Below are 15,993 nucleotides of genomic sequence, written 5' to 3' on the forward strand. Positions count from 1 at the left end.
TTCGTTTGTTTGTTCGTTTGTTTTTTGTGGCCAACGCCAGGTTTGAACCCACCACCTCTGGTATATGGGGCCAGTGCCTACTCCTTTGAGCCACAGGCACTGTCCCACAATAGCTAAGTAAATGGCACAAAGTCTATGTTAACCAGTTTGATGAAAATATTTCAAATTGTATATGAAAACACTACACTGTACCCCATGTTTGCATTCATGTATACAGCTATCATTTAATAAAAAAAGAAAAGAAAAGAAAAAGAAAAACAGCCCTAAAATAGGCGAATATATTTTTTCTTCCTTGGCATTCAGAAGCAACAGAGAAAACAATGAATAACAGCAACATCTTGAAATAAACAAAAATGCTTTTCCGGTTGTGGCGCCACGCGGTGAGCACCGCCTACGCCCGTAGCCATGCCATCCAAGGGCCCGTTGCAGTCGGTGCAGGTCTTCAGACGCAAGAAAACCGCCACAGCCATGGCGCACTGCAAACGTGGTAATGGCCTCATCAAGGTGAACGGGCGGCCCCTGAAGATGATCGAGCCGCGCACACTGCAGTACAAGTTACTGGAACCTGTTCTGCTTCTGGGCAAGGAGCGGTTTGCTGGTGTAGACATTCGTGTCCGTGTGAAAGGTGGTGGTCATGTGGACCAAATTTATGCTATCCGTCAGTCCATCTCCAAAGCCCTGGTGGCCTATTACCAGAAATATGTGGACGAGGCTTCTAAGAAGGAGATTAAAGACATCCTCATCCAGTATGACCGGACCCTGCTTGTAGCTGACCCCTGTTGCTGCGAATCCAAAAAGTTTGGAGGCCCTGGTGCCCGAGCTCGCTACCAGAAATCTTACCGATAAGACCATCATATGGGTTGGGGATCACCTGTACAATAAACAATGGTTGTAGGATTTAAAAAAAAAAAAAAAAAGAAAGAAAGAAACAAAAATAAAATAGCTTCAACTTTTAGCATCTGATGTCCTGATGTCAATATGATTCTCAGATGACATTTTTCCTCCAAGAGCCTTTATTCTAATATTATGAAATTTCACAATGATGAGTCTAATGCTATAGCTTTTTGCTCTTGTTTCATTTGGCATGTGATAAGTTATTTCCATCTGAGGAATAGGGTTAACTTCAACAAAATGATTATATTTTTGTATTATTTCGTTGGGGGAAAAAGCTATTTACTCCCTTTTTGCTGTATCTTTCTGGAAACCCTATTAAATATTTGATCTTCTATATTGATCCTTGATGTCTTATCTGTCTTCTCAAATTTTATACCTCCTTATCTTTTTTAACTGATTCATGTATTTTATTTTATTTTATTAAATCATAAACACATAGATCATGTATACATGATTTCATACAGAATTAGCATTTACATCACACTAGTTAATATATACCTCATCTCATTTACTTAATTATTGTGTAAGACATTTATACTCTATACTTAATAGATCTGACATGTACCCTTGCATTATGCACCATAGCTGTGATTCCACCATTCACCATCCCTCAATCTGACCTCCCTCCTCCCCTCCCATCTCTGCCTCCTCCCTTCTTCATCCTGGGCCATAGTTGTGATTTATTCTTCATATGAAAGTGTGAGTGACTTCAAACTATACTATACTATAAATCTATAGTGATCAAAACAGCATGGTATTGGCACAAAAATAGAGAGGTAGATGTATAGAACAGAATTGAGAACCAAGAGATGAACCCAGAGACTTACCATTATTTGATCTTTGATAAGCCCATCAAAAATATAAATTGGGAGAAAGATTCCCTATTTAACAAATGGTGCTGGGAGAATTGGCTGGTGGCTTGTAGAAGACTGAAACTGGAACCACACCTTTCACCATTAACAAAAATTGACTCTCATTGGATAAAAGATTTAAACTTAAGACATGAAACTATAAAGATTGTTGGAGAGAATGCAGGAGAAACACTTGAAGAAACTGGCCTGGAAGAATACTTTATGAGGAGGACCCCCCTGGTGCATAATGGTGGGATCACACCTATGATATATAATGCAATTGGTGTTGCAATTGAAGCAACATCAAAAATGCATTACTGAGATCTGATCAAACTAAAAAGCTTCTGCACAAACAAGAACACAATAAGTAAAGCAAGCAGACAGCCCTCAGAATGGGAGAGGATATTTGCAGGTTATGCTCCTTATCTTTTGGTCTAGGAAATTTCCTTAAATTTTTCTTCCAGGCTTCTAATGAATTTAGTAGCTTGGACCATGATATTTTTAAGTTCCAAGAGCCCTTTACTGTTTCTTTCCATAGCATCCAGTTCTTAACTAAATGGATGTAATGTGTTTCACATTCCTCACTAATCATTCTTTAAATTCTTGTTGATTCTGTGCTTTTTCTTTAATTTTAAAGTAATTTATGTAAAATTATTTCTTTTTCATTTTACATCGATGTGTCTCTGTAGTCATTTGTTAAGATGTAAGATTATCCAATATGGTGGTATCTTTAGGATTTTCTATTTGTATGATCATGTTGTCAGCAAACAGACACTTTTACTTCATCATTTTCTATCTGGATGCCTTTTATTTCTCTGTTTCATTGGTCTGACTAGAATTTCCAGTACTGTGTTGAAAAGAAGTGGTGAGAATGGCTCCTTGCCTTATTCCTGACCTTAGAGGAAAAGCCTGCAACTTTTGCCACTATGGGCATTAGCTGTGGGCTTGTCATGTGTGCCTTTGTTGTGTTAAGCAACATTCCTTCTACACCTAATTTGTTGAGGATTTTTTATCATAAAAGAATATTGAATTCTGTGAAATGCTTTTTTTTATCTGTTGAGACAATCATGTGTTTTTGCCTTTATCCTGTTAACATGGTGAATCATATTTATTAAAATGAGTAATCAGTTTAGGAAAGTTGCAGGATCAAATACTTACAAAAATAAGTAGTGTTTCTATAAATTAACAAAAAATTATCTGACAAAGAAATTAAGGAAACAACCCCTTTTATAATAGCAATATAAAAAATACCCAGGAGTAGATTTAATTAAGGAAGTCAAAGATCTGTATGTCAAAAATTATAAGGCATTGATGGAAGGAGTTAAAGATGACACAAATAAGTGGAACGATATCCCATATTCATGGATTGTTTAATGTTGTTTAAATGTCCATGGTACCCAAAGCAATCTATACATTTGACACAATTCCTTTCAAAATTCCAATGTCATTCTTTTCATAAATATTTACAAACTTCTAAAATGTGTAAAGAATCATAAAAGACCCCAAACAATCTTGACCAAAAAGAACAAATCTGGAAGCATCACACTACTGGATTTCAAAATATATTACAAAGCTATAATAATCAAAATAGCATGGTACTGGCAGGTGTGTAAAAGCAGATATGTAGACTAATAACCCCAGATATATACCCACACACCTACAGTCAGACAGGGTTTGATAAAATCAATAACACACACTTGAGAAAGGACAATCTTTGCAATAAATGGTGCTAGAGAAGGTATATCCACCTACAGAAGAATAAAAATGGATCCTTATATCACCCCAAATATAAGATCTAACTCAAAATGGACTAAAACCTTAAACATAAGACCTAAAACTATAAAAGTAAAAGAAAAAAACACAGGGTGGAAAGGTTTATGACATGGTCTGGGCATAAATGTCTTGGGCATGACCCTAAAAGCACAAGCAACAAAAGCAAAAATAGAAAAGTGGGTTTACATCAAACTAAAAAGTTTCTGCACAGCAAAGGAAACAATTTATAGAGTGAAAACATGGCCCATGAACTGAGAGAAAATATTTGCAAAACATGCATCAGATAAAGAACTAATATCCAAAATGTAGAAGGAACTCAAAATATTCAGTAACTAGAAATCAAATAACCTGCTTTAAAATGGGCGAAGGACTTGAATAGACATTTGTCAAAAGAAGACAAATGGCCAACATATACGTATATGAAAAAACACTTAACATCTCTAATCACCAGAGAAATGCAAATTAAAACCACAATGAAATATCAACTATGCCTGTTAATTGTCTATTATCAAAAAGATGAAACAGAATTAATGTGGGTGAGGATGCATAGAAAAGGGAACCCTCATATGCTGTTGGTGATATTGAAAATTACTATAGCAATTTTTAAAACAATATAGAGATTCCTCAAAAAACTGTAACTATGACTACAATACTGTTCAGCAACATCACTGCTGGGTACATACCTAAAGGTAACAAAATCACTCTGCCAAAGGGATATCTGCATTCCATCAGGCTTATTACCCCACTATTCACAATAGCAAGATATGGAAACAACTTAAGTGTTCATCAACCAATGAGTGGATTAAAAATGTATACGTGTATATACATACTCTCTCTCTCTCTCTCTCTCACACACACACACCCCACAGAGAAATTACTACTCAGCCATTAAAAAGAATGAAATTTTGTCATTTGTAACAACATGGATGAATCTAAAAGACATTATGTTAAGTAAAGTAAGCCAGGCAGAGAGAGACAAATCTAAAAAAGTCAAAGTTACGGTTAAACAGGAGAAATAAGTTCAGGTGATCTACTGCACAGCCAGGTGACCAGCATTAATAATAATACATTGAATATTTCAAAAGGGCTAAAAGGGAGGATGTTAAACATTCGTACTACCAAGAATTGATAAGTATTTGAGGTGATAGACATGCTAATTACTTTAATTTGATCATTCCACATTGTATACATGCACCAAAATATCACTTTATACCTCCTAAGTATATATGATTATTATTTGTCAATTAAAAATAAAATGAAACGAAATAAATCCCCAATATGAAGGCCAGAGAGAGCACCTCAAAGAAGGTGTGCACAGCTCACTGGCTTTGCTTAGGTAACAGGCAGTAGGCCAGGACACAAATGCCCAGGACTCAGAAAAATTTCATTTAATTCTACCTTATAATGCTAATCCTTATAGAAAATACCCTAGTGTTCCCCAAAGAGTGAGCTTAATTTCTTTAGGAAAAAATTCATTTGGCTCTTTTCTTTTCCCTTTTGCTTAGAAGCTGCATTCCCAATAGAAGACTCTTCCTAAGATGGTGGGCTGGGATCCTGGGCTGGCAGCAGATGCCTGTCTGTGAGAGACCTTTACCTAGCCTTAGGCCTAGCCCTCCACCTGCCTCCCTGCAGTGGGCTCCCCTGGGCATGTGTGAGTTACTGACTCGCTCCTGTTGGAGAAGTGTGAATACACAAGACATGCCTGCTGACATTTCCTCTGCTGGATCCAGTTAGATACTCTCCAAATATCCTCAGAAAGTTTACATGATGATCTAGTTTTAAACCAAAAGATTTAGGGCATACAAGGTGGCATGACACCAGAGCAGCAGGGTGTACGTTCAGTGTCAGAGAAGTGAATATTCACCACAAGGAAATATGGCAGCATACCAGTGCTCTATGGGCCCCAAGGAAGGACAACGTCCTCGCGTGGATGAAGCCAGGTTTCACTGTGACAGTGACTCAGGAAAACAACTGCCAAACACACATTCAGCAAAGTGCAGGAGGCAGGAGAAATGAACAAATCCCGCCAAGTGTGCAAAAGAGATTTCTGAGGGATAAGAGGCTGGTTGAAGATCAATTCATGGGTTACAAAGGGCTATGATTGAGGCATTGAATCATAATTGGCAGACAGCACTTTTTTCTTTCTATGATGGTGTTTTATGCTCCCTTTAAAGTTGTTTCCTTTTCTGGTTTCTCTTTATCTTCCTGAACTACAATAGGAAAAGTGCCCCAGGGCCTGTCTGTGGATCTTTCCCTCCATCAGTTCACAGCCCTGCCCTAGAGGGGCCCATCCACATCTTCGTTTTGAACACCAGCTTTAGAAGGGGCTGTTAGTATCCTCTCTTTCTCTCCCAAAAAGAACATTTCTCTCCCAGAAAGAACGTTAAACATTGCACTCCATATTCAATCCATCAGCACACCCTACCAGCTCCTCCTCTGTGTTTATCCACAGCTCTCCCCATCACCACCTCCACTGCTGCCATCTGACCCAGGCCACACTCATCTCTTGCCTGGATTGTTGTAACAGCCTTCCAACTTTCCTCCCTGCTTCTGTGCTCAGCCTCTCCATCTCATTCCCAATGTAGCAGTCAGAGTAAGCCTGTTAACGTATAAAACTAGCCCAAATGTAGTGGCTTATGCCTGTAATTCCAGCACTGTGGGAGGCTGAAGTAGGAGGATCACTTGAGGCCAGGAGTTTGAGACCAGCCTGGGCAACATAGCAAGATCCCATCTCTAAAAAAAATCCAGAAAAATTAGATGGGTGTGGTAGCACCTGCCTGTAGTCCCGGCTTCTCAAGAGGCTGAGACAGGAGGATCACTTCAGCCTCAGAGTTGTGAGCTGTTACAGTGGCACTGCACAGAATGAGACCCTGTCTCAAAATAAAAAAGAACCAACCCCTCCCAAAATATAAAACTAATCATGCTTAAACCCCTCAAATTGTGGAGAGACTATCCACCACAGGTCCTGACTACCCCTGCTTGTTCTTACCTGATGTGCCAAACTCCAAGTCTTATCCTCCTCTGAGAGTGAGTAGTTTCTGTAGCTGGCCATGCAGGCCACTAAGTTGGTCATGCAGACCACAGAACCACTGTCATGCAGTGGCTTCCGTCCAGGGGCCAGGGAAGACAGGCTTCTTGGCCGTTCCCTATAATGCTCACTGCTTGCTCAGAAAGGGCTAGGCTCCTGACTCAGTTCCTCTCACGACACAATCCACTCTGTGTGTGGGTATCCTTGATAGGCTCTGATGCCACTTCTTGGGACTTAGCAGGATCTGGGGAGCTGCACACAAGCCGGTAAGAAGCTCTGACTACTGCTTGGCTAAGTGTACTCTGGAGCAGGAGTTTTGTGTCTTCTGACTGCACCCGTGAACCAGCAGGTGTACTTGTTAGCTTGCAAGCAGGGTGAAATTCTAGGCTCAGCACAGTTCTCAAAACTTTCATCACACTCATAGGAAAAGCCAGTGGCACAGGAGGCCGCACAGCTGCTCCTCTCTGATCCCATCTCCTGTTCTCTGCTCTGGGCCCACACTGATCCAGCCATACACACCTCCCCACTTTCTCCAAACATATCCACACTGCCCAGCTCAGGACCTCTGCAGATCCAGTTTCCTCTAATTGCAGCCCTCTCCCCGTCACCTGTGTGGCTGGCTCCCGCACCTTCTTTGTGGCTTTTCTAAAATATCACCTTCTTGAAACCTGCGTCCATGTAAAAAATGCAACTCTCAGGCCCCGATCTCTGGCCTTGCTTTCTTTTCCTCTTTTGTGTGCACAATTATCCACCCTGTCGAGTGACTCATCTATTTGTCCCCAAGCTAGTCTCCCTCACTAGAACGTAGGTTCCAGAGAGATGGGAATTTGTGTTCACTTTATACACCATTGTTTCCCCAGTAGCTAGACCAGTGCTTGGCACATAGTAGAAACTCAGTTAAGTATATTGAAGGAATGAATGAATGATTGGCAAACAGAATCTGCTGATTTATGCACTATTTAATTTGTGGTCACACCCTGAGGAATGAGAGGTAATAGGGTCACACAAAAACCAAACAAATACGTCTGTTTCTGCATAGAGTTTACTACTTTATCAGGAAAACAGATAGTTATCAAACAATCATGGAAGTGTCTACCTATGAATTGTGAAGGTGCAATGAAGAAGAAATACAGGAAGAGAATAGACTGTAAGACCCTTCCCCAGTTTGGGGTAGTCACCGAGAGGCACCTGCTAGCCAAAACCTATATATACGTCTTAGCCCACTTTTCATCTAGGAGCTACTCTGGGACCAGTTAGTTCCCATTAAAGAAATGTTACTTCTACATTGGAATTTTTAGGACAGGAATGTGCCTTCTCTACTCTCTGTCCACCTGAAGTCTGTCACCACAAACTGCTAGATACTAGGAGCTGATGGAGGAGTGACAGTATGGGAAAGGCCAGGACCCCTGAACTGCTGCTTGGAGGAAGCCACCAACAAGCATGGCATTCACATATTAAACAGTAGCATGCATTAGAAATAAACTTCTGCGATGTTAAGTCCCAGAACATTGAGAGTTGAAGCGAGTATTCGCCCACATATCATGGGGCTGAAGTGAATTCTAGGCTAAGTGGGAGGCTTGGGCAAGACATTGACTCAGAAAAGTCTGGTAAGATTGCTGTTCCCAGAAAAATGGGGTAGAGTCTCATTTCCTATTTCTTTCTCTAACTATAGCTAGAAATCCCAAATATTACGTATAAAACAAAAGTGAAAACATTCTGACAGGTGGAGAGAAAGCAGACCAGCTAGGAACAGAGGGGATCCAAGGAACAACGTGGCAGTGAATACCCTGGGTCTTCATGCACTGGGTCTTCATTTGTCCCTGTGTATTCCAAACTGGATGCCAGAAACAGCAGCAATTCAGAAAATCCAGTGATTACAGGTGAAAAGGTCTCAAAGTAAAGAGTTTTCTCTCTATCCAAGGGACCATGAAAAGGGTGACCTAGAAAAACAGAAAATATTTAGCCTATCATAATAGCATGACCCAAATAATCATCACAAAAAATACCAAAATTCCCAGCCCCTAATCCCTCAGGAAAGGCAGAATGGGGTAGTTAGACTGCCACTCATGCCAGCCTGTAGTGATACACCACCCTCCTCCTGGGAGAGCAGCGTCTGAGAAAGCTGAGTGGGAAGTCAAGACGCATGCGTTAATTTCTGAGTTCCTATGAAATGGAAACATAGCAAAGTAGAACAACTCCTCAACCATAAAACAAACCTAAACAAATTTCGAAGGACTGAAATCATACTAAGTGTGTTCTTTGAACATAATGGAATCAAATTAGAAATCAGTGACATAAAGACAGCAGGAAAATTTCCAAACACTTGAAAATCAAACAATATTCTCCAAAATAACCCCAGAGTCAAAGAGAAAATCTCAAAGGAAACGAAAACTACCCTGAACTACACGGAAAATGAAAATAAAATGTGGCAAAATACCCAGTGTGCTGCTGAGGTTTCAAGAGGAACATCTTTTACACTAATTGTATACATTGGAAAAGAGGGGAAAAAATCTTAAATCTATAGTATAAGGTTCCATTTTTAGAACCTAGAAAAAGGTGAGCAAAATAAACTCAAAGCAAGCAGAGGGAAAAAACAATAAATATGAGAGGAGAAATAAATGATATTTAGAACAAAAAACAACGAAGAAAGTCAGAGAAACAAAAAAGTTGATCCTCTGAAAAAATAAGAAGAAAATTGACAAACTTCTATCAAGACGGATAAACAAAAAGAGAGAAGACACAAATGATCGATGTCAGAAATGAAACAGACATGGCAGACAACAAAAGGATAATGAGAAAGTAAATTCTACAATGTGAAGAAACAGACTGATTCTTTGAGAAGCACAAACTATACATAACTTCCTAAAATGAAATAGTGTCAATAGGTCTCTAATGGTTCAGAAAATTGAATTTGTAATTTAAAAATGCTGAAACAGAAATTTCCAGGCCCAAATGGCTTCACTTGAGAATGCTCTCAAATTTTTAAGAATTAGCATTAATTCTACACAATGTCATCCAGAAAACTGAAAAGAAAGAAATATTTTTCATCGTGTTCTGAGAATTTGTTCTCACCATGAAATAAGACAAAGCCAAAAAGTCCACTACCACCACTTCTATAGTAAGGAAATTAAGGCAAAAAGGAAAACAAAAAGCATACAACAATTTGCAAAAAAAAAAAAAGGAAAACAAAAGGCATACAAGAAAAGTCAACAATTTCTATCAGAATCTCACAAGATTTTTGGAGATACAGATAAAATTATTCTAAAATTTATGGGGAAAGGCAAAGGAACTAGAATAGCTATGAAAAATAAAGAATGAAGTGGGAGGAAATTATTCTCCTCAACTTCAAGACTTATTATAAGCTATAGTAATCAAGATTGCGTGGTATTGGCAGAAGAAATAGATACCTAGATCAATGACCCCACATAAGTATATCAAGTGATTTATGATAAATGTACAGATGCAATTCAATAAAGGAAGGCCAGTCTTTCCAAGAGATGATGCCAGAGAAATTGTGTACACATAGGCACTAAAATGAATCTTAAAAAAAAACTCCAAATGGATCATAGACTTACACGTGAAACTTTAAATCACAAAACTTCTATAAGATATCACGAGAGTCATCTTTGGGCTCTATGGCTTGCTGAAAAATTCTTAGACCTCATATAAAAAGTATGATCTATTTTTAAAAAATATGAATTAATCTTTATCAAAATTAAAATCTTTTGCTCTGCAAAATCTCTCTTAGGAAAATGAAAAGAGAAGGAGAATTATCTACAAACCACATATCAGACAAAGGGCTTGTATCTTGAATTTATCAAGAATTCTAGAAATTCAAGTCTTTAAAAAAAGGCAGAAAATATAGACGGAAAAGATATTTCACCAAGAGGATGTGAAGATGGCAAACTAGCACACAGGAAGATTTTCAACAGCTAACCACTGGGGAAATGCAGATGAAAACTGTGTTCACCCGTCTGTGCTGCTGTAACAGGGTACCACAACTGGGTGATTTGTAAACAATAGGCATTGGTTTCTCCCAGTTCTGGCATCTAGGAAGTCCAAGATCAAAGCTATGGCAGGTTTGCTGTCTGCAGAGGGCTGCTCTCTGTTACCAAGATAGCACCGTGAACACTATGTCCTCACATAATGGAAGGTGACAGGGCAAAAAGCCTAGACGTGTCCTCCAGCCCATTTCTAAGCCACTGATCTATTCATCAGGACAGAGCCCTTATGACTTAATCATTTCTCCAGAAGGCCTCACATCCTACGATTACCACAATGGGAATTAAGTTTGGTCATGAATTTTGGAGGAAGCACAGCAAAGACCACAATGAGCTATCCTGTGTACCCTTGAGAACTGCTAAAATGAAAATAGTAAAAACACCAGTGCTAGCAATGACATAGTGAAACTGATTCCCTCATGCTGTTCTGGTGGAAATGTAAAATGGTACAGTGACACTGCAAAATAGTTATTGAGTAGTTTCTTAAAAAATGAACAAGCCTAGCTTTACCTTACAGCCCGGCAATCACACTCTTCAGCATTTATCTCAGAGGGTTGAAAACTTATGTCCCCACAAAATCCTTACAAAGATATTTATAGCAGCTTTATTTGTAACAGCCCAAAATTGAAAACAATTAGAATGACCTATAAATTAAGGAATGGCTAAACAAGCCAAGGCACTATCACATCATGTACTTCAATGATAAAAAAAAAAAAAACTATTGATACATAGAACAACTTCAGTAGATTTCAGGGACATTATGCTGAGTGAAAAAAAAAAAAACAGCTATTATCAAAGATCATGTACCCTGATTCCTCTTCTATAACATGCTAGAAGTGATGAAATTGTAGAGTTGGAGAATAAATTGTACATTCAGGGTTAGGAATGATGTTGAAAGAGTGAGGAGGTACAGGGGCGATAAATGGTTAACACAACAGTTATGTGGTGATGGAACAGGTCGCTACCTTCATTCTGGTAATTGCACATATCTACATGTGATGATATGATATAGAAGTAAACATACACTTTGTACCAACACTGATGGCCTGGCTCTGGGACTATTCCTTTGAGACTGTTCAATACAATGTAACCACTGGGGGAGTCCAAGTGAAGGGGACATGGGACATCTCTGCATCATTTTAGAAATTGGCTATGAATCTGATTTAAAACCAAAAAAAAAAAAAATTTAAAGTAAGATGGTCAAGTAGGCAATTAAAACACAAAATATAAATAGAAAATGTCTTTCCATATCAGATTGTGAGATAACAGAGCATGTTGTCTTCAGTATACAGCATATATACTGGAGTTTGTTGCCTTTGCTGGAACCTAAAGTACTTGTGTGGAGCACTTGAATTTATTGTTATACTATAACTGAGTCTTTCTTTTTGTCCCCCTACTCTTACAGTAATAAGGATAGCTATTGACAATAAAGTTAATGGATTGATGTACTCATATTAATGGAACCCATTAAATGGTCTAAGTAATTAAGTGGCTAAATAGATATTTATATATTTACAGTAATTCTGCTTGCAATGCAAGTCATCACTATTTCTATGACAATTGGATTTTTCACTTCTACCCTTCAAGAGTGAGGCCCTGTAAAAATTTTGTCTATTAATTAACAAAGCAGGAAAAGAGAGATATAAAATGTGTCATGGGATTGATTTTATGATTACTTTTAAAAGGGAATTTATTAGAATAAAAATTCCCCGTAGCCAAGTAGAGCAAAGAGCACTGGACCTAGATAAAATAAATCTATTTTATGCAATTTTCTAACTCCCTTCAACTTAGCAAATATTTGTGGAGAATTACCAACATATAAGACTTTCCCACATGCCTGGCCAGGATCAGCCCTCAGGAAGCTCTTCTAAGTAGTATATAAACCAGTCAGTAGAACGTTCTACAAGGATGAAAATATTTTTTATTTCTGTGCTGTTTGTGAAATGTTGCTATTGTAAATAAGACATTGGATTTTTTATTTTATTGTAATTAATATAAATTTAATTTTTTTAAAGTTGCATAGGTGGCTGCTATACTAAATAACACAGCTCAAAATAATATGAAACGTATTTCATATTCTTACCCCTTCTTTTCAGGATATTTTCCTCCACAAGTCCACACAGAAGAAATGCAGGACTGCTGGTGTTCACAAGCAGAAACAGAGAGACCCAGAGTCAGACGCCATCCAGCAGCCTCCCTGGCCCGTCCCCCACTGCTAGCAGAGGAAGCCTCTTTCAGTAGCTGTCTGATACGCCAGATCCAAACTGTGGCGACATCTCTGGCCCCATGGCACATAAAAGAGAGTCTCCCACTTGATTTCTGGGAGATATTTTTCTACCTAATAAAAAAAGGAATACTAGAGGCTGGGCGTGGTGGCTCATACCTGTAATCCTTAGCACTCTAGGAGTCCAAGGTGGGTGGATTGCCTGAACTCAGGAGTTCGAGACCAGCCTGAGCAAGAGTGAGACCCCATCTCTACTAAAAAAGAAAAATGGAAAAATTAGCCAGGTGTCGTGGAGGGTGCCTATAGTCCTAGCTACTCAGGAGGCTGAGGCAAGAGGATTGCTTAAACTTGGGATTGACATTGCTGTGAGCTACGATGATGCTATGGCACTCTACTGAGGGTGACTGAGTGAGACTCTGTCTCAAAGAAATAAAAAAAAGAAGAGAGAATAATAGAAAAGAGAAGATCTTTCTCCTCTCTGTGATGCTTGGCACTGTGGTAACCATCTTGTGGCCATGAACAGAAAGTAGCTTAGCCTGACATCAGTGAGCCCTGAATTAACTCTGGATTGATCCATGTGGATTTCTTATTTTATGAGAAAAGTAAAAGCCTATTGTTAGGCTACTTTTGTCAATATTTTGTTGGCTACCAAACTCAGCTTCCAAACTGATAGCAATCTTTAAAATTCCTGATGGTAAATAAGGTCAGGTCATATTGTGGTAGTGTGAGAAGTGTTAGTTTGGGGGTAGAGGGGGAAGAGAGGAGATGCTTCCAGAAAGACCAGGAGTCTTGTAACTACTCTAAAAAGGTGACACTGCTGTAAGCTGGAGCGAGGAAGGATGATAATCATGAGGATCTCAAAGTATGGTTAAGGAAAGAAGGTGAGAGAGATGGAAGACCAGAGAAATAAGCCAAGTTTAGACCACAGAAGGCCTACAGGAACACACTGAGGGTTTGCGGCTGACTTCTAAGGGCCATAAGAAACCATTTAAGTTTTCAACAAAGGACACAATCATATTTGCATTTTTAAAAGCTCACTCTGGCTGCTGATGGAAAATGATTTGGAAAGGGCAATACTAGAAGCTGAAACATTAAAGGGAGTAGTGGTATTGGAGATAATGATGTAGATATGACTTAGTATCTCAATGTTGACTTTGGTCACTTGAATAAGGTGATTTTTAAGCCATCTATTGGCAGTTTCAAAGTCCTTCTAAATTCCCATGTAATTTAGCAAGGAAGCAGAGTATGATAATGTTATCAGGTGTGGTAATATCCAAACGTCCAGCACACAGAGTTCTTCATGGGACTTGACGAGTTAATTCTAAAACTTATATAAAGTAGCAAAGCATGTCACATGTTGCTTCAGAGCTACAGATTCCTATAGAGCAAGGTAAGAGAATCTGCCAAAAATCAACATTGATTAAGGCAATAATTAAAATGGTGTAGTGTCAGCTTTGAGTAGAAAAACAGATCAGAGGAAAACAATAAATATACCAGAAACAAATTCACCGATATCTAGAAATTTGATAAATAACAGGGGACATTGCAGGTTTTAAAGAAGTAGAGTACTCTATGGTACAGTGTGGGTACTACTGGGAGGATTACATGGAAAGAATGAAATTGGATCTCAACCTCACAATCATTACAAAAATTAGTTAGTTGTACATGGATCAAGGATGAAATGTGTAAAGCAAAAATGCTGACCTTCTAGAACAGTGGTTCTCAACCTGTGGGTCGCGACCCTTTTGGGAGTCAAACGACCCTTTCACAGGGGTCACCTAAGACCATACTGCATATCAGATATTTATGTTATGATTCATAACAGTAGCAAAATTACAGTTATGAAGTAGCAACAAAGATAATTTTATGGTTGGGGTCACCACAACATGAGGAACTGTATTAAAGGATGGGAGCATTAGGAAGGTTGAGAACCACTGTTCTAGAAGAAGATGTAGCATAATACTCTTATAATCATGGAAGAATTCTTTGAAGAAAATCCAAAGAGAATGATAAATCTGACCAACTTTAAAATTAAAAACTTCCATTGTTAAAGGGCATTGTAAAAAAAAAGCAAAAAGACAAGACCTTTTCTGACACACAACACTACAGAAGGATTAGCATCCAGTATTTGTAATGAACGCTTAAAAATTAATGGGAAAAGAGAAGAAATCTCATAGAAAAATGGGAAAATCACATGGACAGGCAACTTCAAGACCCATCAATGCTTGAAGAACATGTGGAAAGATCATTAATCTTATTAACATACAAGAAACAAAAACTAAAACCAAATGACACACCACTTTGCTCCTAGGAGGACTGGTAAGGACGCTGAGCAATGAAACTCTCATGTGGGACTAATGACAAAAGTTGACCATCGCACTGAGAAGCCATGTCCTCCTAGTCACATACCCTAAGGGAGCCGGTTTCATGCACAATAACGTTCATAGCAAAATTATTGGTATTAGCAAAAACTGCAAACATAACCCACATGTCCCTGGACAAGAAAATAAAATTGTGGCTGTATATTCAAAAAGTGGGATACCGCACAGCAGGGAAAATAAATCAACTGTGGCAAATAAATAAATACAACTACACATCACAGGTGAACGTCAAAGCAAAAAGTTAAGTGAAAAGGGCAAGACGCAAACATAAACACACCAGATTACGCCATTTACATAGGGTTGAAACACAATCAAAACTGGATAATATATTCTTAGAGGTGCATACATGTGAGGTGAAACTCTAAGGAAAATCAAAGATGTGACAAACACAACTTCCAAAATTGTGGTTGCCAGTGGTGAACAGAACCTGCCAGGCAGAATATTCTGTTTCTCACACTGAGTGGTGAGCAAGTATATGGGTATTTGTTTTCAGTTTTTAAACTATATGCATATATTTTATATATGTATATATGTGTGTGTGCTACATATAGGTATTCAATGAAATATTTCATAGCAAAAAAAAAAAAAACCCAAGAAATTAAAAATACAAGATTCTTAGGATTTTTTGTTTTGAACTGGACTCTTTTTGTTTTGGACTGGCTGGTATCAACATTGTGGTAATAGCATCCTGATCACCAAATCACATCAATTTCCCAGGGGTAGACAAACGTGTGCATATTTCCCTGAGGACAAACCTTTTCACTTGGCTGCAAACCAAAAACCTTGTTTGATTTAGGTCAGGAATACTCTCTAGCTCCCTATTTATTACAGTCACTGAGTT

At 38.5% G+C, this 15,993-nt stretch overlaps 1 pseudogene across 1 annotated transcript; it reads left to right on the forward strand.

Moving 5' to 3' along the window:
- The first annotated feature begins 351 nt into the window (after positions 1–351).
- On the forward strand, positions 352–911 carry LOC100941052 (annotated as a pseudogene). The gene has a single exon (XR_001161479.1). The product of XR_001161479.1 is annotated as a 40S ribosomal protein S16 pseudogene (transcript).
- Positions 912–15,993: the final 15,082 nt, after the last annotated feature.

This window comes from Otolemur garnettii, unplaced genomic scaffold (assembly GCF_000181295.1).
Source record: "Otolemur garnettii isolate 467f Iridium unplaced genomic scaffold, OtoGar3 scaffold00079, whole genome shotgun sequence".
In the NCBI taxonomy this organism is placed as follows: Eukaryota; Metazoa; Chordata; class Mammalia; order Primates; family Galagidae; genus Otolemur; species Otolemur garnettii.